Raw genomic sequence first — 27,888 nt, forward strand, 5'->3', positions numbered from 1 at the left:
TCAAGTCCTGGCCAGGGCAAACAGGAAAAGCACCCATCTGCTTCTCCACCCTTCCCCCTCTCCTTCCTCTCTGTCTCTCTCTTCCCCTCCTGCACGCAACGCTCCATTGAAGCAAAGTTGGCCTGGGCACTGAGGATGGCTCCATGGCCTCTGCCTCAGCACTAGATTGGCTCTGGTTCCAACAGAGCAACACCCCAGATGGGCAGAGCATTGCCACCTGGTGGGCATGCTGGGTGGATCCCATTCAGGCGCATGTGGGAGTCTGTCTCTCTGCCTCCCTGCTTCTTACTTCAGAAAAATAAAAAATAAATAAAAAAAAGAATACAAATAAAAAGGAAATCAACACTTGTCTACTCATCTACTGATCGACATGGGCTGCTTCCATAGCTTGGTATTGTAAATACTGGTGCACTGAACACAGGGGTGTATATATTCTTTCAAATTAGTGTTTCAGGTTTCTTCAGATATATTCCCAGAAGTGGAATGGCTGGGTCATAAGGCAGCTTCATTTTTAATTTTGTTGTTTAGGTAACTCCATACTACTTTCCACAGTGGCTGAACCAAACAGCATTCCCACCAACAGTGCACGAGGGTTCCCTTTTTCCACATCCTTGCTAACACTTGTTGTTTGCTGACTTATTGATGATAGCCATTCTGACATGTATGATGTTGATAAGCCCACTGTGGTTTTAATTTGCAGTTTTCTGATGATTAGTGACATTGAGCTATGATACATTTATACAATAAAATACTACTCAGCCATAAAAAGGAAACCTTACTTTTTAACAGCATGGATGGACTTGGAGAGCATTATAAGTGAAATAAGCCAGTGAGAGAAAGACAAGTACCATATGATTCCACTTACATGTGGAGAACTGAGGTCAGTCCAGGTTTTGTCAATGGCTAACAGTATGGCTTTAGAGAAGCCACATTTTATTTCTGGGTACCCTAACTTCCCTATTTCTTTTAGTGTCAACATGTCAATTCTACACGACACTGCTTGCTTCTGCCACCACCCTGTCCCTATGCCTAGTACACCCTTGCCCTCAAAGCCAACATCCTTATTCCACTTTACCTCATGCTGTTTCTCCTCCACCTGTCTCTATTGGCATCTCAGAGTGTGTGTGTGTGTGTGTGTGTGTGTGTTGTTTGTTTTATAGCACACCGCGTGTGAGGGCTCCGCGACTGTGACATGTATAAAAATAACTTTAATTAGAATTTTTTCCTTGGAGGTGTTTCATCAGCATCCCTGAGGTATAAGTGACAAAACTATACGGTAAATATATATAAAGTACAATTATAATAATCTGAGTACACACACACTGTGATAGAATTTCCCCCATGAACACATTCATTACCTCACATATTTAAACTTTATTTATTTTTGGTGAGAACATTTAAGATCTATTTTATTAGCACATTTCAATTATACAGTAGTGTAACTATAATTGTCATGTTATAGATTAGATCTTTGGACTTTACTCATCTTATAACTGAAAGTTTGTACCTTTTTGCCAATTATCCACACTCTTTCTATCTTTCAAGATCTGGGCCATAAACTACTACTTTCTTTGTGCGAAGTCTTCTGTTTTATTCTAGACAAACTGTGCCGTTCCTTGTACTTCCGAAACAGTTCTTATCTGTATCACTCAGATCTATGGGTCAGGTTTGTTGGTGGAGTATGATTAAGTTGCATAATATGCTCTGATTTTCTTTGACTCAGTCTGGAAAAAGCTTTTACTGTTCTAGGATGTGTGGCTTTTCTCCTACCTGGAATGCTCTTTCCCTATGCAACCTTATGGTTTTGTTTATATTCCTTTTTCTCATTTTCACTCAAAAAAATCTCATGAGGTCTTTCATGACTACGCCATCTTCAAATATACCTCAACATGCCCACAATTTCCTTCTACTTTAAATTTTTATGCTTAAGATTTCTTGATATTTAACATACTACATACATTTTTACTTATCTTGTTTATTTCTGTCTCTCACACTAGACTCTAAGCTAAACAAGGAGAAAAACTTTTATCTGCTTTGCTCATTAATGCATTCTCATTCCTACAGAGTGCCTGGTATTTGATAACCAAGAAATACTTTTTTAACTAAATTCACTATTAAAACACTGAAAGTAGGAGAAAGACAAATATGATTATGATGTCACTTTCATGTGGAATCTAATGAACATGATGATGTGAGAAACAGAACAGAGGCAGAGGCGGGGTCACAGGGGACAGAGGGACAGCTGTCAGAGGGGAGGGGGCCGAAGGGGTGGGATCTGAGAAGGTGAAGGGATTAGTGAAGTTATACATACGTAACACACAGATAGAGGTAACAGGATAGTAAATCCCAGAGGGAAAGGGGAGGGAGTTGGGGGAGGAAGGTAAAGGGGATATAATGGGGGGCACCTTGTGGAGGGGGTGAGGGTGTTATATTCAGTTGGATACTTGAATCCATGTTAACATATTAAAAAATTTAATAAGCCTGACCAGGCAGTGGCGCAGTGGATGGAATGTCGGACTGCAATGCCGAGGACCCAGGTTCGAGACCCCGAGGTCGCCAGCTTGAGCGCGGGCTCATCTGGTTTGAGCGAAAGCTCACCAGCTTGGATCTGGGGTCGCTGGCTCGAGCGGGGGGTTACTTGGTCTGCTGAAGGCCCACGGTCAGGGCACATGTGAGAGGGCAATCAATGAACAACTAAAGTGTCGCAATGCGCAATGAAAAACTAATGATTGATGCTTCTCATCTCTCTGTTCCTGTCTGTCTGTCCCTGTCTGTTTCTCTCTCTGACTCTCTCTCTGTCTCTGTAAAAAATAATAATAATAGTAAAAAAAAAATTTAATAAAAAAACACTGAAAGCAGCATTAATAATAGTAATTAATAACAAACGCTAATATAAAGAACTTACTACGTGCCAGGCACTGCACATATTATCCATATAATAATATTATTATATGACCCTATTAGTATTAACTATGACCTATTTGTCAAGTAAAATAAGGCTTAAGGAAGTTAAATAATTTTCCAAAGTTATTAAAATATAAGCTCTCAGCTTATTTGTTACTGAAAAAAAAAAAAGTCCTAGACTGAGCTTATCCAAGTATAAAAAAATAAATGCAAAATAAGATATTTTTGAAACATGAAGGAAGAATTCCTTTGGGAGTCACTTGAAAAATATATTTCTTTTTTTTTTTTTTTTTGCATACAGCAATATTTTAATTTCCCGACCTTGTTTCTTATTAGTAATTTATCTCATAATTTTCCCTAAACTTCTGCATTTTTTACTTACCTGTCACCTCCAAGAAAAAATAAACTTATGACTTCACTAAAGAGATAAAAATTCCATTTAAAAATCTTCTTTCGGTTCTCATGTTAAGGTCACCTACAGGGTGAGCAGTCACAGTCCTCAGAGTGAGAGGCAAGCATCCACTCAGGGAGGAGGGGAAAAGCAAAGAATGCTTTATTCATAATTACCTAAGATTTTCCAGCATGAGAGAGGAAAGAGGAAGTCTATTTTCAGTGACAATGAGTACTCTACAAACATTAACATGCAAGGGGAAAATTTTCATTCTGAGAGTTACTACTGTGCTGAGTTAGTTCTCTTTCCCTTGCAGAGTGACTTAAAATTCCCAGGGCAGAGAGGTAATCTAGGCAGAGGCACTTGCCCCATGTCTCGAAAATGGCAACATCCAGGAATCATGGGAGTTTAACTGAGGACACGCTGGAAGGGACTGCTCAGCGCCAGGTCAGTCTCTAAGAATAATCAAGTGGCAGAGAGCAACCTGACATCCTCAGGCATCCGGAGTGAGGGCAGAGTACAGCCTCAAAGGCATTTTAGCAGATTTGTTATGCTGAATGCATAAACAAAATTCAGGGGAACCGAAGCTGAATTACCTGCTAAAGGAGTTACAGAAGGAAAAAAAGAACCCGCATTCTTCCTTCTCTCTACTTAACTCCATTTTCTTTCCTACAAGGTCCACATAATTTTAACTGGCTTATAGTAAAGACAAAGCTATATATGGTCAAATTCATTCCAGTCTGCATCTTAAATATTCTGGAAAAGAAAAAATATACCAGTTTCCTACTTCTATTCATCCACAGAAGTGATAATGATCTGATAAATAAGCCTTAGGTTAGGACATTTACTAGCAGGTCAGTGGCATTCTAAACAAATTGCTCTTTCTTAAACTCACTATAGTAACATGATATAAAAAGTATTTGGTGTCTCCCTCTGTTCAGACCTCTACAGGGTGTCTGTAAAGTCATGGTGCACTTTTAACCGGTCACAGGAAAGCAACAAAAGATGATAGAAATGTGAAATCTGCACCAAATAAAAGGAAAACCCTCCCAGTTTCAGTAGGATGATGTGGCAGCATGTGCGCATGAGCAGATGATGACTTAACACCGTGTACACAGCGGAGCAGCCCATGGATGTGCCAGTTGAGATGTGGACGGTACAGAGGAAAGTTCAGTGTGTTCTGTGGCTCGCTAAATTCGAATCCGTGACCAAAGTGCAACATGAATATCAGTGCGTTTATAATGAAGCGCCACCACATAGGAATAACATTACTCAGTGGGATAAGCAGTTGAAGGAAACATGCAATTTGGTGGAGAAACTCCGTTCTGGTAGCCATCAGTCAGTGATGAGTCTGTAGAGGCCATACAGGATAGCTACCTAAGGAGCCCTAAAAAGTCTTTGCGTGAGCCCACATCGACCTGCACTGAATAGGTATGAAACTGGGAGAGTTTTCCTTTTATTTGGTGCAGATTTCACATTTCTATCATCCTTTGTTGCTTTCCTGTGACCGGTCAAAAGTGCACCATGACTTTACGGACACACTGTATTTAGTTTTTTAAAAAATCATGAAGTATTATACAGGTTCTCCTGAGTTCTGTCATTCTATAATTTAGTTCTGCACTAATTTGTGAAGTCTAATTGTCACAAAACCCAGCTACCTACTCTTCGTAGATACTCACTTTTCAGGTCAGCAAATAACCACAAATCTCAATTTTTTGGTCCTCAACAAGACTGAGACAAAGTAGCCATAGTCAAGTAAAAACGGAGAGGAGAAATACTGTGACAAGTGGTTTGAGATATTACATTTCCCCCGCTTATAGTTAACTATGAACAGTTATCTTTTCTATTTTTTTTTAAGTTCACAAACATTGAGAATCTGATGATTATCTTTTCTCCAGAAAAAAAAATGTATATATACAAAAATCAGCACATAATTTTAGGGAATTCATAGATCTTAAAATCTAAGCCATGTGTCCAAAAGCATAGATAATAAAGGCAGTTGAGAGAATCGAGTAACTTAGAGTTGAGGTTGGAAGAGACACTGACCATTAGATTGGTTATAAACGTCTTCCAAACCCAGCACCAGCTGTCCCCACTGTCTTACCAGCAGCTCTGTCCCTCACTGCTCCTCCCGGTCATGGCCTGCTGGCTGCGGCTAAGCCCATCTCCTGCTTCCAAGCTTGGTAACTCGACAGGAACCAGGGCAAGTAAACAATCCTGAGAGGGGCTGCTGCTGAATGTTGGCCAGCCTGGGAAAGACAAAGAGTGAATATTTTTAAGTTAGCAAAAAGAAACAAGGCATGCACATCTGGTTTGAAAGCTATTACTTAAGAGTTTAAAAGGTTTAAGATGCCCATAATTGGATATTTCCATTACACCGTTGGCTGTTAAAAAAAAAAAAAAATTAGGGTTGAAGGATCTTTCTCAAAGCAGTGAAACTCCCAAACGCACCATAATAACATTGTCTAATATTTGTAGAACACTTTGTAATGCCCAAAGCATCTCTACCCACAGCGGTGCTCCTTGCATCTATTGCATAATCAATTAGGCTTGAGACCTACTGGCTTATAGTCCTTCATCTGTTTAACCCAACAGTTTAACCCAATGGTTTAACCCAATGTGGGATGCTGAGGCCTCTCTGCTCAGAGATCCTGATTTGTTGGACTGAAATGAAGCCTTATTCCTCAAGTGATCCTAAGGTGCAGCCAGACTAAGAATCATTAGTTTAAGTGCTTGTACTTGTGAGATGTAGCACTAACTTAACCCACAGATAGCAAATGTTTATTCAGAATATTATATTAAGGCAATGTGCTAAGTGCTATGGAGAAGGTAGAGCATAACATGTGGTCCCTAAATTCAGGGGCTTTGATCTAGCTGGAGAGATTGGACACTGCCTTAAAAATATAACCAAAGTGCACCGGTCAAAGATGTAGTGGAAATCTTGGGTGCTACAAAAAATACAGATTACTTCCCATGAAATGAAGGAGAAAGTTTAATGTCTGGTTTCAGAAAGTCTTCTGAGTTCAAAGAGCAGGCTGAAAGTCAGAGAAAGATGGAGAGGAACAGGAAAAGAACACCATTTTCAGGCACACAGAGATGTAAGAACATGAGGGAAAATAAAAAGCCCATTCTGACCAAAGGACTTCTATAAAGGAACATTGTAAGAACTTGAAGAGGTACATTGGAGCCAGAACATAAAGTGTATTAGTAAAACGGCTAATGGAGTTGGCCATTTCCCCAAATATCTGAAAAACAGTATTGGAAGTTGTTGAAGGCTGGTGTCCCAAGGGGTCTTACTAAATTTAGTGGGTTCTTAGTAAATGCCAGACACAGTGCTGGATGTAATGCATATGTTACCTCATTTCACACAAACATCTGGTGAGGTAGTTAGTAGTATCCCTATTATATAGCATAACAAGAGAGGTCACTTAATTTTCTCAAAATTACATAGCTAGAAATAGTAAACTGAGACAGGGACATGCTATTTTTTAAAAAACATGGCATTATGTAGGTTTCTAAAAATTGAGATATAATTTAAATACCATAAAATGTATCCTTAAAAATCATACTACTCAGTATTTTTAGTATATTCAAAAAGTTATACCATTATTGCCACTATCCGATATCAGAAAAATTTCAACAGTCCCCAAATAAATCCACTACCCATTTGGAGTCAGTTCACGCATCCCTCCTCTAGCTAATTAAATTTCTGTCTCTATGGATTTACCTTTTTTGGGTATTTCAAATAAACACAACCATGTAAAATCTGGCTTTTTGTGTCTGGTTTCTTTTACTTAGCATAATATTTTCAAGGTTCATCTACTTTTTAATGTGTATTACTATTTCATTTCTTTTTTTTAAATTTTTTTAACAAGAGAGAGAAAGGAAAAAAGATGAGAAGCATCAATTTGTAGTTATGTCACTTCAGTTGTTTATTGATTGCTTCTTATACATGCCATGGACTGGGGGACTCCAGTCAAGCCAGTAAAACCTTGCTCAAGCCAGTGACCTTAGGCTCAAGCCAGCGGCCATGGGATCATGTCTATGATCCCACACTCATGCCAGCAACCCCGTGCTCAAGCTGGTTAGCCTGTGCTCAAGCCAGAAGAACCTGCGCTCAAGCCGGCTACCTTGGGGTTTTGAACGTTGGACTTCAGTGTCCCAGGTCAACACTTTATCCACTGTGTCACCACTGGTCAGGCTACTTCAGTCCTGATAGGGTTGGGTAACATTCCACTGTATAGACATATCTCACTTTATTCATAATGGATATTTGAGTTATTTCTACATTTTGGCTATTATAAATAATGCTGCTATGAGCATTTATTCACAAGTATTTTTTTGTAGTAAAATGTATGTAATATAAAATTTACCATCTTAATATTTTAAGTATACAGTTCTATGGTATTAAGTACATTCACCATCCATCTCTAGAAATTTTTCATCTTCTCAAACTGAAACTCTACCCATAAAACACTAACTTCCAGCCCTGGCTGGTTGGCTCAGTGGTAGAGTGTCAGCCCAGTGTGTTGAAATCCTGGATTTGCTTCCCAGCCAGGGCACACAGGAGAAGTGCCCATCTGCTTCTCCACCCTTCCCCCTTTCCTTCCTCTCTGTCTCTCTCTACCCCTCCTGCAGCCAAGGCTCCATGGGAGCAAAGCTGGCCCGGGCCCTGAGGACCACTCCATGGCCTCCGCCTCAGGCGCTAGAATGGCTCCAGTTGCAACTGAGCAAAGCCCCAGATGGGCAGAGCATCATCACCTAGTGCAGTGGTCCCCAACCTTTTTTGGGCCATGGACTGGTTTAATGTCAGAAAATATTTTCACGGACCGGCCTTTAGGGTGGGACGGATAAATGTATCACGTGACCGAGACAAGCATCAAGAGTGAGTCTTAGACGGATGTAACAGGGAATCTGGTAATTTTTTAAAAATAAAACATCATTCAGACTTAAATATAAATAAAACGAAAATAATGTAAGTTATTTATTCTTTTTCTGCGAACCAGTACCAAATGGCCCACGGACCGGTACCAGTGGTTGGGGACCACTGTACCAGTGGACTTGCCAGGTGGATCCTGGTCGGGTGCATGCGGGAATCTATTTCTCTGCCTCCCAGCTTCTCACTTCAGAAAAATACAAAAAAAAAATACCCCAAAACCCACTAACTTCCCATTTTCCCTTCCCCCGAGCTGCTGGGAAACAGAATTTGACTATTCCATGCACTTCATATAAGCAGAATCATATATTATCTGTCCTTTTGTGAGTGGCTATTTTATTTAGCATAATGTCTTTTTTTAAAAGTCATTTTATAGAGGGTAGGAGAGAGAGAGGGAGAGGGGGGGGAGAGAGAGAGAGAGAGAGAGAGAGAGAAGGGAGGAGGAGCAGGAAGCATCAACTCCCATATGTGCCTTGACCAGAGAAGCCCAGGGTTTCAAACCAGCGACCTCAGCATCCTAGGTTGATGCTTATCCACTGCGCCACCACAGGTCAGGCTATTTAGCACAATGTCTTCAATATTCATTCATGTTGTAGCATGCTTCAAAATTTCCTTCCTTTATTCCCTTTTACCTTTACTGGCATTTATTTTATGCTGAACTTAATCCTGGGCCATAAGTTTTGTTTCTTCAATTTCTTCTGGGATATCTTTTTCTTGTGTGTAACCTTCTCTTCTGGTTTAGGGACAATCTGCTCTTTTTCAGTGGGATCATCTCAGTGAGACAGGGAGAGCTCATGTATGCGTTAATCCACTCATGCAGCTTGGGAGCTTTGTTCACCTGGATTCTCAATGACCAGAGAATCTACATCTAAACCCTTAAGTCCCCCATTACTCTCTGCATTTATAAGCATGTGCCGCAAAACTTCAGCACTCTTTTCGGGCCACCGAGTATGTACCCACCCTTGTTTGGCTTGGACACACCTATCCCTCCACCACTGTAATAACCGAATGGCACGGGTTGCTTCTGTAAAGTGACATCCTTCAGATACTAGGTAGCTTTTCAGATATGCATGCCCTTGATGGCCTGAGCAGTTTCATGAATTCTTAAAGTGAACAAGAAGATTTGGATCTCTTGATTTGCACGACTTCCTGGGATTTTCTGGGTCAAGTAAACAGGAAACCATTTTCAGGGGCCATCTCTGGCTGTTTATGGGAAGAACCTCTTCCTTTTTAAGGCTGAATAATAGTATTCTATTGTACATACACTGCTCACTAAAACTAGGGGATATTCTATGGCTTCATATTCATTTTGAAATATCCCCTAATTTTTGTGAGATATATATATATATATATATATATATATATATATATATATATATTACATTTTGTTTGTCCATTCATTTGTCTATAAACACTTGGGTTGCTTCCACCTCTAGGTTATTGTGAATAATCTTGCTTTGAACATGAGTGTTCATTACTTAAAGTTTTGGGTGCACATATGTTTTCAATTTTCTTGGGAGTGGGATTCCTAGAAGTAGAATTGCTGGGTCATATGGTAATTCTAGGTTTAACCCTTTGAGGAACTGTCAAACTATTTTTGCAAAGTGGCTGTACTATTTTACATTTCCATTGGCAATGTATGAGCGTTCCAATTTTCCACATCTCCACCAACACTTACTGTCTGCCTTTCATATTATAGCCATCCTAGTGGGTGTGAAGTAGTAGAAGATTTAACTGTTATGATTTATTACAAGCAAGATATTGGCTTCCTGTAATAGTTCATATATAAAATGGTAGGAGAACACTTCCAGAGGAAATGAAACAAAATGATGAAATAGGAAAATATTGAGAAATAAGTGGATTTTAGCCTGACCAGCTGGTGGCGCAGCAGATAGAGCGTCAGACTGGGATGTAGAAGACCCAGGTTTGAGATCCCGAGGTCGCCAGCTTGAGCGCGGGCTCATCTGGTTTGAGCAAAGCTCACCAGCTTGGACTCAAGGTCACTGGCTCCAGCAAGGGGTTACTTGGTCTGCTGAAGGCCCGCGGTCAAGGCACATAAGAGAAAGCAATCAATGAACAACTAAGGTGTCGCAATGAAAAACTGATAATTGATGCTTCTAATCTCTATCCATTCCTGTCTCTCTGTCCCTATCTATCCCTCTCTCTGACTCTCTCTCTGTCCCTGTAAAAAAAAAAAAAAAAAAAAAAAGAAAGAAAGAAGTGGATTTTAGTAACATTCTAGATATAGAAAGAAAGAATCAATTAAAATAAAACTTTAAGTTTGGTAGCTTGAATGATGATATTAATCAGAAAAATAGATAATTCTAGAAAGGAATCTGAAATAACAAAATAAATTCTTGACATGGTATATTTGAGGAAGTTATATAATCCCAATGAACAATTATCAGGAGGTGAAGTTTAGGAGGTTGGCGTTGGAGACGATGAAATATGCCCTCCTTTGAGAAAGGGTCAAAGAGCATTGGTTAACACTAGAAAAGAGTCACTGTCTGTACATACTCAGATTCCTAAGACCAGGTTTAGAAACTTTTTTTTTTTAAGAAATGGAACATAACCTGTTGCCTTCTATTTAAGAAGTGTTGCTATGTTGCTAGGCCTCCCTGGGTTCCTATGCAAAAGCAAAGCATAACCAAAAATGAGGCCTCTTCCTGACCAGAGATTAGGGTGGAGGGGACTGGGACTCAGCATACGGACAGTGTGACCAGGAGGAGGGCACCTAGAAGGCCTCCCTGTCCAAGCTCCTCAGGATGACCTGGCTGCCCCCTTGCCTCCCTTCCTGCCAAAGACGGGAGAGGCAGGCCAGTCCTCTGAATGCTCCCCGGGAGCCAAGGGCAGGTGGGCAGGTTACGAGGCTGGGGCAGTGTTGGTGAGACACCTCACTGAGGAAGGTGGACTAACTGACCTATCCACCTGCCTTCCTGGTTTCCACTTAAAATAGTAAAAATAACATAGCCTTTACCTCAGAGTTTTACTGGAACTTTAGCTGTATATCCCTTGAGTTGGGATTAGATTTCTATCTATACATTGGGGCACTCAGGACAGCAGTGACTAAATCAGGATGGTGTGAGCAGGCTCCGTGGGACTGTCCCTTGAGGGCTGGCACAAGATTGGAAGTCCTAGAGGAGTGAGTGTCACTACAAGCAGTTATCTGGTTGGCTGGGAACCAAGCTGGCAAACTACCAATGAGAAACATGAAGTTCCAGTTTTCTATGCCTCAAATAACCCCCTTATAAAAAGAGGCCATCTCCACAAATAGAATGTACACCTGTAAGGGACCACAGGTCTCTTGTCAGAACATAGTTCCTCCATGGTCAACAATTCTGGCTTTGTTCAGTTTTGGAATGCCTCCAATATGATAACATTCAGAAATCAATACAGTGATGACTCATGAACTTGGGTACCAGTTCTAAAAGAGCAGTTTAATGATACTATTTAGGAAGCTATGGTAAACAGTCTCCAAAAAGATGCAAAATATTGGCAGTCAGCTTACACATTGAGTTTTCCCTCTGATCTGATATACTGGGATTATAAGAAAAAATAACTCAGAATGCAAAGTAGAATCAACATAAAGTTGATGACAAGTTAAAGTAAGAGCCAGGGAGAGAGAGAGAACAAGAGACAGAGAGATTGCCTGACCTGTGGTGGCGCAGTGGATAATGTGTCAACCTGGAATGCTGAGGTCAACGGTTTGAAAACCTGGGCTTGCCCCCTCAAGGCACATACAAGGAAGCAACTACTATGACTTGATGCTTCCCTCTCCTGCCCCTTTCTACACACACACACTCTCTCTCTCCCCCCCCTTCTCAAATCAATAAATAAAATTTTAAAAAAGAAAAAGAGAGCTTGATACCTAAGAATAAAGTATATGAGTTCATTTAAATGTTCTTAGTCTCTACATTTTTAATTAAATGAAATACCTCACCATCAATGTTGCAATCTTACTAAGGATATGTGGTTCCAATAGAAAATTTTCTTTGTTCTCCTTAATTAAATTCTATTCTGACATATTTTATGTTCATCAACTATTAATTGTGATGTAAAAAGATAATTTGACTTGACCTACGGTAGCGCAGTAGATAAAGCATCAACCTGGAATGCTGATGTCCATGGTTCAAAATCCTGGTTCAAAATCCTGGAATTGCCTGGTCAAGGCACATATAGGAAGCAACTACTATGAGTTGATGCTTCCTGCTTTTCTTCCCCTACCCTCTCTCTTCTCTAAAAATCAATTTAAAAAATCTAAAAAAAATGTAAAGGTAATTTGTACTTTTCTCTCTCTTTTTTTTTTAAGTGAGAGAGAGACAGAGACAGAGAGAGAGACAGATAGGGATAGACAAGAAGGGAGAGAGATAAGATGCATCAATTCTTCGTTGTGGTACCTTAGTTGTTCATTGATTGCTTTCTTATATGTGCCTTGACTGGGGGTGGGGGGCTACAGCAGACCAAGTGACCCCTTGCTCAAGCCAGCAACCTTGGGCTGAAGCCAGTGACAATGGGCTCAAGCCAGCGACCTTGGGCTTCAAGCCAGCAAACTTCGGGCTCAAGCCAGCAACCATGGGGTCATGTCAATGATTCCACGCTCAAGCCACAAACTCCACGCTCAAGCTGTTGGGCCCACGCTCAAGTCGGAGACCTCAGGGCTTTGAATCTGGGTCCTCAGCATCCTAGGCCGATGCTTTAATCACTGCACCACTGCCTGGTCAGGCAATAATTTGTACTCCCTACAATATTTTTCAGAATGTAGATAAAAAATAAAAATAGCTACGATTTATTGAATGCCTTAGTCACTTAATCCTCAAAATATCAGTCATGTCCCTCAGTGCACTCTTCCTAGGTGCCAGGCCTGCAGGGCCTGTGCTGTCTTATCCGCCATGCCTCACAGCCTCCATGGCTGAGATTCAATGACGAAAACATTTCATTTTGATTGAAAACAAGTTATTCTATATTTCAAACCCTAGAAGCAGATACTTTCAAAGAGTAAATACAACTTTTCTCTACAAATCTGTCACTGTACCTATAAATATGTATCAATATGAGCTATGCATCAGGTATGGACATCTTTCTTTGGAGCTTTATATATATGGTGTTTTCAACAGATGGATCCTTCAATGATCAAAAGTGATTAAATACTTCTGTAACAAACAAGGGACTGTGATACTGCTAGATTTAGTCCATCCACTACTGTTTCTTCAAAGTTTCTAAGCATAAGTGTTTCCTTCTGTTGTCATGCTGCCTTGGCTGCTTCCCAGCTAGTGGGATCCTCCTCCAGGTCCCAGTGGGGTTGGACTGGAGTTCACTGAACAGCAGGTTACGGACCTCAGCAGAATATGCACACATACGGTTTTCTTCCTCTTTCTCCCTCTCTCTGTTCTCTTCTTGATCTCTCTCACACACACCCCACAGACAAGCGCACACACCCTCTTTCTGCAAATAAACGATCCTACCTCTGTGGTGCCCAAAGGAAAATGTGCTATTTCAAAGTATGTCAGCTCCTTGGCAGTGATGGCTGTTCTATCAATGCTTTATAAAAGAATCACTACAGTAGTCAAAGCTCTAAGAAGTAAATTAAAGGAAGTCCTCTTGCATATTTACTTCCTGCACTTCCTAACACATTTTTCCTTGGTGACTCCAAGGAAAAACTCAGTAAGCATACATGGAACAAGTTCCACTAAGATAATATATATATATATATATATATATATATATATATACACACACACACACACACACACACATACACACACACACACACTAAAGTTTATAGAAATTGCCAAAGTTGAAATATCAGGCAGCAGTTATAAACTATTTGGCATAGTATTCTGCACAAAGAAATTATTTAAGAACCAAGCACAGAAACAAAGAGGAGTTTCTTTGGCAATATTTGTAGATTACCAGATCAACTTCTACATCTTCCAGAAATAACAAAGGGGGGGGCACAAGGAAATAGATATATTTTATCAACTATTTTTTTTATTTATTCGTTTTTAAAAGAGGAGACACAGAGAGAGAGAGAGAGAGAGAGAGAGAGAGAGAGAGAGAGAAAGAAAGGGGGGAACAGAAAGCATCAACTCCCATATGTGCCTTGACTAGGTAAGCCTGGGGTTTTGAACTGGCGACCTCAGCATTCCAGGTTGACGCTTTACTCATTGCAACCACCACAGGTCAGACAGGAAATAGATATATTTTAAAAACCAAGATGGAAAACCTACATTAGAAGAAAACATTGAGTAAAAATCAAGCAGGAAAAACACATATGTATCCTGACCAGGCAGTGGCACAATGGATAGAGCGTCAGACTGGGATGTGGAGGACCCAGGTTTGAAACCCCCAGGTCGCCGCCTTGAGTGCAGGCTCATCTGGTTTCAGCATGAGCCCAATGTTGTTGGCTTAAGCAAGGGGTCACTCGGTCTGCTGTAGCCTCCCAGTCAAGGCACATATGAGAAAGCAATCAATGAGAAATTAAGGTGCCACAAAGAAGAATTGGTGCTTCTCATCTCTTTCCCTTCTTGTCTGTTCTTCTCTTTGTCTCTGTCACACAAAAAAGAAAAAGAAAAAGAAAAAGAAAAAAACCACACATATATTACATCTGGAATACAAACATTTCTATGACACTTGTATTTGGTAATACTTGACCTCTTTGGTCAGACTGGGCTACTATAAACCAATGGAGACATGCCGAGTATCTTAACTCTGAAAAGCCAGTACAGGATCTGGTTTACTTTTTATCCAATAAAACAAGAAACATATTTCCTACAATGGAACTGCCATTCCTAACATCCAAGCATTTGGGGGAATCCCTCTAGAAATTACATGTAATGAAGGAGAAGAAACGAGTAAAGGATGAGAAAGAGGTAAAGAAAGTGCTTGTACTGATTTTAATGGACTACTTGTCATTTCCTTTTTCTCCACACAGGGAAGTTTAGGTATTGGCAAATATTTATATAGTTGACTACAGGACAATAATTCTACTAGGAGCTAAGTTTTGAGCTAAATGTCAGAAGAAATTTTTCTTCCATAACTCATTAACCCTTAAGTAAACTAAGAAAGTAGTTAGGTAGAAGAGATAATCAAAGTATAGGTCCACGTCAGGTTCTAATTCTGATACTCAATAACAGGGGAAGGGAACCTTTTTGGCTGAGAGAGACAAGAATGCCACATATTTTAAAATGTAATTCTATGAGAGCCATATAACGACCCGTGTACATTACGCATTATCCAATAAAAATCTGGTGTTGTCCCTGAGGACAGCTGTGATTCGCTCCAGCCACCCACAACCATGAACATGAGCGGTAGGAAATGAATGGATTGTAATACATGAGAATGTTTTATATTTTTAACATTATTTTTTTTATTAAAGATTTGTCTGCGAGCCAGATGCAGCCATCAAAAGAGCCACATCTGCCCTGACCGGTTGGTTCAGTGGTAGAGCATCGGCCTGGTGTGCAGAAGTCCCGGGTTCGATTCCTGGCCAGGGCACACAGGAGAGACGCCCATCTGCTTCTCCACCCCTCCCCCTCTCCTTCCTCTCTGTCTCTCTCTTCCCCTCCCACAGCTGAGGCTCCATTGCAGCAAAGATGGCCCGGGCGCTGGGGATGGCTCCTTGGCCTCTGCCCCAGGCGCTAGAGTGGCTCTGGTCGCAGCAGAGCGACGCCCCGGAGGGGCAGAGCATCGCCCCTGGTGGGCGTGCCGGGTGGATCCCAGCCGGGCACATGCGGGAGTCTGTCTGACTGTCTCTCCCCATTTCCAGCTTCAGAAAAATACAAAAAAAAAAAAAATACAAAAAAAAAAGAGCCACATCTGGCTTGCAAGCCATAGGTTCCCGACCCCTGCTCTATAACTTCATGCTCTTTAGCTGATCACTTAAGGAAGCCAAAGACTACAGATATCTATAAAATGCTGTGAATTATCTCTGGTCCAAACCAGGGTTAGGGCTGTATGATTCTATGACTTAGATATCTAATTGAATGCAGACCGAAGAAATACAGATCTAAAATAAAGAGGTTTGTACAAATGAATAATATATAAAAACATGAGCAAAATTATATTGGTAGAATTATCCCAATTTAAATTGACTTAAATAATATTAAAACTTTATAATGAATAATCCTTAAGTTATAATATATAACTATAACTGATAGTCACAATTATAATTATTGATTCCAAAGAAACTTTTACAATGTATATTCTATTCCTTTAAATATAATAATTTTATATTTTAAGTGATCTAATGGAATTTTCAGAGTAATGCAGTCACTGTTATGGTTCACTTAGTTGGAATTGCTGATTTTTTAAATTCATTTATAACAGAAATAGGCTGAGGATCAATAACTTGGTAGACTGTAAGCGCTTTTTAAATAACTGTTTCAAACTTATAACATTAACCTAGATATTTAAAAAATGAGTTCATTTTCTCTACTCTTTAGGAAAATTACTAGGTGTATATTAAGCCCACCTTCCCCCTCCTTTAAGACTGATGGGAAGTAAAAGAATCCATTTTTAAATTCTATTAATTATGATGTAAATTACAATATTTAACAGCCCAGAGAATATATTCAGACAAGGGTGCTGTAAGTCATATGAGCTATATGAGTGAAGGTTTAAAGCCATTACATTAATAACGTCAATATAAACATCAAATCAATGAGAATAATTCTTTTTTTTTTCTTTCTTGTGACAGAGAGAGAGAGAGAGAAAGAGAGAGAGAGAGAGAGAGATAAGGACAGATAGGAAGAAAGAGAGATGAGAAGCATTAATTTCTCGTTGCGGCACCTTAGTTGTTCATTGATTGTTTTCTCATATGGGCCTTGACCAAAGAGCTACAGCAGACTGAATGACTCCTTGCTCAAGCCAGCGACCTTGGGCTCAAGCTGGTGAGCCTTGCTCAAACCAGATGAGCCCTTGCTCAAACTGGTGACCCGGGGGTTTTGAACCTGGGTCCTCCACGTCCCAGTCCGATGTTCTGTCCACTGCACCACCGCCTGGTCAGGCAATAAGAATAATTCTAATGCTTGATGAGAAGGCAAACGGTATACAAAATGACATTTTACACTATATATAAAACTGCCATTATTTATAATTACTTAAAAAAGCAGAATTACTTCAGTTATAATACTGTATATATACCACATTTTAAACATTTAAACAAGGAAATTTCATCAAATCTTATTCCTAATAAAAAGACAAAGGAGAGAAAAATTCCACAAATTTTCCAAAGATTCTAATTTTATCTTGGTCCTTAAAATGGAAAATTATATTCAAAAGATCTCAGAACACAGAGAAACACTATTATGATTACCTGGACTGTTAAAAATAAATTATGCATTTTGCAAAATTGATCCATTAAAATGACAAAATACTTCTATCATAAGATAGTCTTAAAAACAGTTGAGTAAACATCAAGACACATGATCATTCTCTTTCACTAGACATGAGTGATAATCAAAATATTAATAGCTGGCATGTCAAAAACATGGGTCATTATGCTGCAGGAGCTCCCAGAGGCCTTAGATGATTAGAGTTGATGGACTGTGGGGAGGATCAGGGAGTCAAAAGGAGAGAACCACAGTGGCTTAGGACAGCAGAATTCTCCAGCTACCTTGGAAATGTTTCAGTAACCATCAGCATAGCCACACTCACGTACACCTGCTGCGAATCAGTTCTAGCTGTTTATATGATCTAATGAGGGATATAAAAAAGGCATTAAGCAACTATTTAAGTCTTTGAAAATCTACCATTTATTATTGGAGAAAATGTAACTATTAACTTTGGCAATAGCTAGAAAGCAACATCATGGGGAAATTTGATGGAAGGAATGAAAAAAAATTAAAGATAAAAGGTTTTTGTGTTATTTTTTACTTTTCAAAATTAACCATGAAAATTAGATAAAATATTTTATAACAATTTTTAGACAACTTAAAAAATTAAAATATGAGGTTAAACCTTTAAGTAATGATTAGGATGACAGAACTGAAATATATTTCTCCCTAAATAAAGACATTTAGTATAAAAAGCTTAAAATTCAATCACACATAAGACCAGAAAATCATATAAATGAATGAGAAATCCAAATAGATATTTTAATAAAATTTTGACATATTTTTCATAATATTATCATTTTCATATTAAACTGGATTTTTATATATTAAATTTTCTGAAGATGCTGTATAACAATTGCCACATAAAGGATAATTTCTTATGAACAAGCATATCATAATGATGAATAAATGGCAGCATAATTTTAAAATATTTGATGCCACGTTAATGATGTTAGAGGTGGTATATATAGAACTATATATTTTTAAACAACGTTTTAAATCATTTTTATTTATGAGATCTTCTACATGAAATATATAAATCTAAAGGGGAAGAATTTGTTGTTGACCTCTTGTTGAAAGGGATTAAAGTCACCTAGCAACCTCTGTGTTGTAGAAACCAAAATAAAAGAAGAGTTGGTTGTCTACTCCCAGTTCCTCTAATACAGAGGCGTGCAAGCAAGTAGGAAAGCACTATGGTGCTTTGACACACATTTTTCATGACATGACAAAATAAAAATCATCAAGAACTTCCCAGAAAAAAGAACAAACACCTTTAAAAGCATATTAATTGTAACTACATTGAGAGTTTACAAATTACTCAGAGACACACACTTCAAAGAAGAAAACAACAAAAGACTTAACTAATGTGTATAGAGATTACAGTTTAGACAGGGAGGTTAATGATAGAAACTTGTAAAGGTTTTTTAAATATTCTGGGTAGAAACATAAATGATCATAATAATTAATAATAATAATTTATAGAACCAGAGATTTATTTTTAAACTTACTTTTATAGAGGCAAACAAGGAATAAAATTTTGAGTTATAAAGAATGATAAAAGGACTATACAATTAGCATGTATAATATAAGTTTGCGACAGTGGTCAAGAATAAAGAATATTTATACTTCAGAAAGGTTTTTTTGTGTCATGAAAGTGCAAAAAATGAGCTCTTAAATAAACCTAACTTGGCTCCCTAGAAAAACAAACACACCATATATTTTAAAACTAAAGAGCTCAATAATTATAGAGAATGTGTGCATATATTTTATACATTGCAAGTATAAGAGCAGAAAAGAGCAGGCATGTAAGAATTTGTATTTTCCTGTATGTATCAATGACTTTTTGGAATGTGGAACAATATTTTTAGATAGTAAAAGAAAAAAATCATCGCTTTTAAATCAACAATGAGCAAAGTGGAATTTGAAAATAAAGGAGCCACTGACTTTGCCTTTAGAGAATGGTATCTAGGAAAAGCCCTTTACATCAAGTTAACTTGCCTTCCTAGGCCATGGAAATCAGTATTAAACATCTTAATTCTTCATGGATTCTGAGTGAATGAGAAGCTAAATGAAAATCAAAGCATCTAACTACCTGTGTACTTTGGAATGTGCAAGTGTCTTTTCTAAGAAAGATCAATTGTCAGCTGACCAGAAAGGCATACCTGCTCTAACCTCCACGAATGAACCACCAGAGGAAGCAAAGAACAAAAACAAATGAAAAACTATTAGTAGATGCATATTATTTCAGTTCAGTAGCCATTAAAAGCCAGATACTTTGCATGCTAGAAAAACCTCTTTGCTTTGGAGAAAAATGAATAAAACTAAAGTACCTAACAGTGAGAGAAACTGAATCAGGTCCCACCAGGAATGCAGCTGCTTTAGAGAACCTCACAGTAGACAGACGTATAGTGAGATGTCAATCTTCTGTCCAAGTGCCCACCAGGTCAGTGCACACAGGTCATCTCCCGAGCCACCAATGAGATCATGTTTTATCAGAAAGCATGTCAGAGGTGACATAAATCATCTAAGTGTAATGGCTCACTAAAAATAAGTTTCTATTAAAAGCAGTCATTTCCTAAATGAAGAGAACATATATACCTTTCTTTTTTTTTTTTTTTTTTGAGCAGTGATGAGGGGAAAAAAAACATATAAAGAAACAAACAAGAGTTTTTCATCTTCAGCACTCTGAGAAAAGCCATGCTGTCTGTAGGTACATGAATTTGGTTTATAGCCTTTGATGTACCATGGGCACTGAATAAGCCAACTGAATTGTGCCCGTGAACTCCCCTCTGGATATGCCCTATCCTCTCCTCCACTTGCCTTTCTATGAATGACTGTTGCTAGCGGTTCACTGCAAATAACGTTGTGGGCCAATTAAGAAGAAGATTAGGTTATTTTCCTTAACCTCAGGTTGGAAAACTGAGTGTCAAAAGAGGACCTGAATTGAAACACTATCCATAAGAAAGAAAAGATATACTTTTATTGCTTTATCTTTTTTTCTATAAGCTTAAGGTTTTTCAGATTGCTTTACCCTTTCTTAATAAACTTTATTTTTGAATACAGATTTAGGTTTACTGTGCAATTTAGCAAAGTGTGGAGAGTACTCACATACTTCTGTCCACCCACATGCACACCTCCCCCCAGTATCCGCAGCCCAACCACAGTGCTACCTTCATTACAGCTGACACACCTACGATGCCACATCACCATCGACCAAAATCCATAGTTTACATTAGAGGTCACTCTCTGTGTTTTACATTCTATGAGTTTTGACAGATGTAAACGGATATGTACCTACCACTGGTGTATATTATAGTATAGTTTTTTCAGGGGGTCACTGGCTCGGCTAGAGCCCCCTGGTTAAGGCACATATGAGAAGGCAATCAATGAACAACTAAGATGCCGCAATTAAGAACTGATGCTTCTCATCTCTCCCTTCCTATTTGTCTGTCTGTCTCTTTCTTAAAAAAAAAAAAAAAGATAGTTTCACTACTCTAAAACTCCTCTGTATTCTGCCTATTCACCCCTTCCCAGCCTTTTAATTCCTGGAAACCCATTAACATTTGTACTGTCTCCATACCTTTTCCAGAATGTCATACAACTGAAATCAAGCTGTATGTAGCTTTTAAAGAATGGCTTATTTCACTTGGTGATATGCATTTAAGTTTCCTCCATGTATTTCCATGGCTTGGTAGTTTATTTCTCTTCGATGCTGAATATTATTCAGTTGCCTGAATACCATAATTTATTTACTCATTCACCTTCTGAAGGGCATCCTGGGTTCTACCAAGTTTTGGCAAGTACAAAAGAAAGCTCTATATACATTCATGTGCCGGTTTTGTACAGACATTACTTTTCAACTCTTTTGTGTAACTTTCAAGGAGTACAACTGCTGGATTGCATGGTTAGAGTAAGTTTAATTTGGAAAGAAACTGCTAAACTTTCTCCCAAAGTGGCTGTATCATTGTCTTTTCCCACAGCGGTGAACGAAGAGTTTCTCCTGCTGCACATCCTCACTAGCATTTGTTGTCAGTGTTTTGGATTCTGACCATTCTAATAGTTGTGTAGCGAAATCTCAATGATGTTTTTTAATTTGCAATTCTCTAATGACATGACATTGAACATCTTTTCATATGCCTAGTTGTTCTGTACATCTTCTTTTGTGAGATGTCGGTCCAGATCTTTTGCCCATTTTAAACATTAAGTTGTTCAGCATGACCTGTGGTGGTGCAGTGGATAAAGCATTGACCTGGAATGCTGACATTGCTGGTTCAAAATCCTGGGCTTGCCTGGTCAAGGCACATATGGGAGTTGATTCGCTCTGTTTCCCCCGCCCCCCGCTTTTCTCTCTCTCTCTCCTCTCTAAAGTGAGTAATAAAAAATTAAGTTGTTCAGTTTTTTAAGAGATTGAAAAGTTCGTCTATTTTGAATAAAGTCCTTTATCAAATATGTCTTTTGCAAATATTTTCTCCCAGTTTGTAGCTTCTATTTTCAACCTGTCAACACTGACTTTAGTGGAGTGGAAGTTTTTTTATATTAATAAACTCCAGCTTAAAAATTACTACTTTCATAGATCATGTATTTGGTGTTGCATCTAAAGAGTCACTGCCATACTTAAGGTCATCTAGGTTTTCTCCTATGTTATCTTCTAGGAGTTTCATAGTTTTACATTTTACATTTAAGTCTATGACCTATTTTGTGTTAACTTTTGTGAAAAGTGTATGATCTGTGTCTAGATCCATTTCATTGCATGTGGATGACTAGCATTTTCAACCATTTGTTGAAAATACTGTCTTTGTTTCTAGTCTTCCTTTGTCAAACAAAAGTCAGTTAACTGTGTTAATGTGGGTCTACTTTTGGGCTCTCTATTCTGTTCCAATGATTTATTTGCCTGTCCTTTCACTAATACCACACTGTATTGATTGTTAAAGCTTTATAGCAAGACTTGAAGTTAGGCTGTGTTAATCTACCACTTTCTTCTCATTCAATATTGTGTTTAAATATTGTTTTTTCTGTTTCTCCATTTAAAATTTAGAATTCATTGTAGATATTCACAAAATAACTTGTTGGGATTTTGACCAAAATTGTATTGGATCTATAAGTCAAGCTAGGAAGAACTGACATCTTGACAATATTAAGTCCTCCTATCCATGAACATAGAACGTCACTCCATTTGTTTAGTTCTTTTTTGATATCTTTCATCAGTTGTGCATTTTTCTCATACAGATTTTGTACATATTTTTTTAGATATATACCTCAGTATCTTATATGGGAGGTACTAATGTAAATGGTAACATGTTTTAAATTTCAAATTCCACCTGTTCATTGCTAGTACATAGGAAAGTAATTGACTTTTATATATTAACCTTGTACCCTGCAACCTGCTATAATTGTTTATTAGTTGCTGGAGTATTTTTGCTGGTTATTTCTGATTTTCCACATAGTAAATCATGTCATCTGGGAAAAAAGTCAGTTTTATTTCTTCTTTCCTTATTTCTTACTTCCTCTTCTTCTTGTATCGCCATTAACTAGGACTTCCAGTACTATCTTGAAAAACAATAGTTCTCTTCCTAGTTTGCTGAAGTTTTTATGTGTTAGCTGCTGTCAAATGCTTTTTCTGCATCTATGGTTATTTTTTTCTTCTTTAGCCTATTAATGTAATGAATCCTATTAATTGATTTTTGAGTGTCGAACCAGCCATAACACCTGGTATAAACCCCATGTGGTGACAGTATATAATTCTTTTTATACATTGTGGTATTTAATTTGCTAATATTTTGTTGAGTATTTTGAATCTATGTTCTGAGAGATATTAATCATTTTTTTTCTTATAATATCCTTATCTAGTTTTGTTATTAGGCCTGATAATGGCCTGATCCAGTAAATTAGAATTCTAGTATTCCCTGTTTTTATTCTCTGAAAAAGATTGTTTCAAATTAGCATATTAAGTATACATTTATAATAATTTTTTCATTGTGTATGTTAATAAAGACCTGTGGTCTTTAAAAAAATCTTTAGACTTTAGTTTTAAGATATCATGTTCATTTTTTTCTATAATAAACTTAAAAAAAATCTACCATTCCTTTGGTCAGATTTTTTTATTCTTTAGCAATTTAAGTATTAAACAATGACAATTTTTAGTGTCAATCTTTAATAGCATTATGTTCATTATACTTGTGATTGTTTAGCATTCTCATGGACAAAAAAATCTCAAACATAAACCTATTAAACTATCCCCTAATAATACGGCTGCATGATTTTAATAAAAATGTTACTGATAATTAAATAATTTACATGATATAAGCAGAGAAATATCAAGAGTGACAATAAAGTGACCAGTCTTGTAAGTCAAGAACTATGACAAAGCTCTGTAGTCTTTTGAAGTAGTTTCTACCTACTATTAAGAAACTACATATACTATTTTATATGCATGAGTAACATGTTTATATTTCCATGTATGCGTCTACCCTCAGTCAGTAATATGTTAAATGAAGTCCTGAAAAACTCAAGATTTCCCCTAACCTATATTAATCTCTGTTCAATTATAATCCTGTTTACATATATCAGTTTGTTAAGAGTAGTTCTCCTAAGGATATTAGTCTGAGTTAAAAGACTCAGACTAATTTACCATATAATTAGTATCTGAATAAATAGACTTTTATATTAACTTAGTACAGAAAATATAGCAGCAAATTTCTTTGAATTTCCTGGTCTCATCAAATTTGCATTCTTGCAGCAAATCTGTCATTTCCAAAACCAGACTTTATTAACTTTACTTATTAAAATGACTCATTGTTATTTCAAGTTTTTCAATAGATTGGAATTTTCTAAAAGATTAATCCAAGAATTTATCACTCTAGCAAGTCGTACACAGTAAATAGCAATTTTATGCACATTTCCTTTAGGAATTAAAAACAGGTAAACTTTTTATTCTTTGTATTGGCATGCAGGAGAAAACTTCCTCTTGAAAAAAAACTCTATATCCTTAAGAGGACATGAGAAGCAGGACTTTTTCACATTATCTATTCTCTAGGATTATTTTTAATTTATTTATTTTAGAGAGAAAAGGAAGAGGGAGAAAGAGAGAGAGAGAAAGAGAGAGAGAGAGAAAGAGAGAGAAGGGGGAGGAGCAGGGAGCATCAACTCCCATATGTTCCTTGACCAGGCAAGCCCAGGGTTTTGAACCGGCAGCCTCAGAGTTCCAGGTTGACACTTTATCCACTGTGCCACCACAGGTCAGGCATCTATTCTCTAAAGGGATACTTAAGATTTGGTTTATGAAAACAGTAGGTATTGGTAATAATGTAGAGAAAAGAGAACCCTCATGCACTGTTGGTAGAACTGTGAATTGGTGTAGTCACTGTGAAAAACACTATGGAGGGTCCTCAAAAAATTAAAAATAGAACTATCATGACCCAGCAATTTCACTTCTGGGTATCTATCCAAATACAAAACACTAATTTGAAAAGATGTACTAATACCTATGTTCATTGCAGCATTGTTTGCAATAGCCAAGATATGAAAACAACCTAAGTGTCCATTAATACATGAATGAATAAAGAAGATGTGGTACATATACAAAATGCATATTAGTCAGCCATAAAAAGTGAAATACTGCCATCTGCAACAACCCAGATGGACCGAGAGGGTGTTATACTAAGTGAAGTAAGTCAGACAGAATGACAAATGCCATATGATTTTACTTATTTGTAAAATCTAAAAAAGCAAAATAAATGAACAAACAAAACAGAAACAGACTCATAGACAGGGAGAAAAAACGGATAGTTGCCATATGGGAAGGGGTTAGGGGTTTGGGTGAAAAACCTACTTCTTAATCCCAGTGAAGGGATTGAGACATACAAGTTGGTAGTTACAAAAGTTATGTGGATATAAAATACAGTATATGGAATATAGTCAACATTATTGTAACATCTGTATGTGGTGTTAGCGTGGTACTAGACTTCTTGGGGGAATCAATTGTTACATTGTATAAATGTCTAATCACTATGTTGTACAGCTGAAACTAATATAATATTGTGGCCCTGGCCGGTTGGCTCAGTGGTGGAGCATCGGCCTGGTGTGTAGGAGTCCCGGGTTCGATTCCCAGCCAGGGCACACAGGAGAGGTGCCCATCTGCTTCTCCACCCCTCCCCCTCTCCTTCCTCTCTGTCTCTCTCTTCCCCTCTCGCAGCCAGGGCTCCATTAGAACGGGGTTGGCCCAGGCACTGAGGATGGCTCCATAGCCTCTGCCTCAGGTGCTAGAATGGCTCTGGTTGCAACAAAGCAATGCCCCAGACGGGCAGAGCATCGCCCCCTGGTGGGCATGCCAGGTGGATCCTGGTCGGGCGCATGCAGGAGTCTGTCTGACTGCCTTCCCGTTTCAAACTTCAGAAAAATACAAAAAAAAAAAAAGATAATAATAATAATAATAATATTGTATGTCAACTTTTATAAAATATTTTAATTTAAAAAATAATACTGTTTGGTTTATGGAAATAAGACCAAAGTAACTTTGCTCTTTGCACTGTCATAAAACCAATATGACTGCATAACAGGATAGTAGTAGTATATACAGCCAACTTAGAAAAAAACCCTGTTAATTGTCCTGATCAATTTCATTCCCAAAAATATATCATCTATTAGACTACTTCTAATGAATACTTTTTTTTCTCACTGAAAAATTCTTTTTTTAAGTATCATCTTTTAAGGTCACTAATATTCTCATATTATTAGAAATATTGCAGAAAGTATAAAAATAATCTATAAGAAACCCTGAACTGAACCTTCATAGTCCTGAAATGTTTACACAGGCATTTGAATATAATACTGTTTATTTTCCCTTAATCAAACTAGAAAGGTCACTTACTAAATGTAATGAAACAAATATGTATTTAACATTTGTAATATGCTCAAGTAGTTGTGTACAATATATATCTAACTATGCTGGATTTGAAGTTCAGTAAAATTTCCATAACGTTATCTGGTCTAAGTCCTTCATTAATACAAGCGGAAATACGTAGAAAGCATCCTGCCCAGCATCACATCAAAAGTCAGACTCCATTTAAGACGACAATTCCTTTTTGCAATACCAAATATGTACTAATCCTACCTGGCTATGTGAGAACTGCATGCTGTGGACATGTGAAGGAAAGGATAAGCCCCGGAAGAAGATTAGAAAACGGACTCCAGAACAGGTAAAGACACTCATAAGAAAACGAATTATGCAATCTGGGGAAAAGAGGCTGGTCTAATTCTGTAGGTCTAGTCTCAGGTATAAATGCTGCCTTACCTTTTTCAAGACCCCATGTACCACATTGTAGTTTCCACTATAAATGGGCAGATATAACCAATACTGGCTACAAGGACCATCATCCTTTGCCAAGAGGCAGTTTTAGCTCAAGAGTTGCACCTTGGTAGTGCCAGTAGAGAATTAAGAATTTTAGAAGATGCCTCAGTAACTTACTGGAATTTATCTGAAGATTTTAAGTTACTGCTGTTTATTTGAATATTCTTCTGATGTCTAGTTTTTAAAATTCTCATCTTTCACCTGACCTGTGGTGGTGCAATGGATAACGTGTCAACCTGGAATGCTGAGGTCGCTGGTCTGAAACCCTGGACTTGCGAGGTCAAGGCACACATGAGAAGCAACTACTACAAGTTGATGCTTCCCACTTCTCCTCCCACCCTCTCTCTCTCTCTTTAAAAACAAAACAAAAATCAATAAATTCTCATCTTTCTGTCACTTTTTAAGGAATAGAAGATCAATAAAGGATAACTTTTGTTTTTTTAATCTGGTTGTATAGTTATATATGATTGTCAATAAAAGATTTAACAATACATAAATTAATTCTATGATTTCAGAAAGTTCTCTATATTTGGAAAAAGGTAAAGAAAGAACTACTCTATCAATTTGTACTTCATTTCACTAGCATTATGGGTTTTCTATGTTATTAAAATGCTCTAACCTGACCAGTTGGTGGCGCAGTGAATAAAAGCATTGACCTGGAATGCTGAGGTCCCAGGTTTGAAACCCAGATGTCGCTGGCTTGAGGGCGTACTCATCTGGCTTGAGTGTGGGGTCACCAGCTCAAGTATGGGATCACAGACATAACTCCATGGGATCACAGACATAACTCCATAACCATGGCTTAAGCCCAAAGGTTGCTGGCTTGAGTCCAAGGTCACTGGTCTGAACATGGGGTCACTGGCTTGGCTATAGCCCCTCCATCAAAGCACATATAAGAAAGCAATCAATGAACAACTAAGGTACTGCAACTATGAGTTGATGCTTCACATCTTTTCCCCTTCCTGTCTGTCTCTGCCTT

The 27,888-nt window shown here is 38.0% G+C and overlaps 1 protein-coding gene across 5 annotated transcripts in view; it reads right to left on the minus strand.

The window, feature by feature from the left end:
- TET2 (tet methylcytosine dioxygenase 2) overlaps window positions 1–27,888 on the minus strand; it is a 140,069-nt gene that overhangs the window by 90,254 nt on the left and 21,927 nt on the right. For all 5 annotated transcript variants that reach the window (XR_010725656.1, XR_010725657.1, XM_066233112.1 and 2 more), the window contains one exon: window positions 5,400–5,544. The gene's annotated coding sequence lies outside the window, so the exon portion shown is untranslated. The remainder of the gene's footprint in view (window positions 1–5,399; window positions 5,545–27,888) is intronic.

Source organism: Saccopteryx bilineata, chromosome 5 (genome assembly GCF_036850765.1).
Source record: "Saccopteryx bilineata isolate mSacBil1 chromosome 5, mSacBil1_pri_phased_curated, whole genome shotgun sequence".
Classification (NCBI taxonomy): Eukaryota; Metazoa; Chordata; class Mammalia; order Chiroptera; family Emballonuridae; genus Saccopteryx; species Saccopteryx bilineata.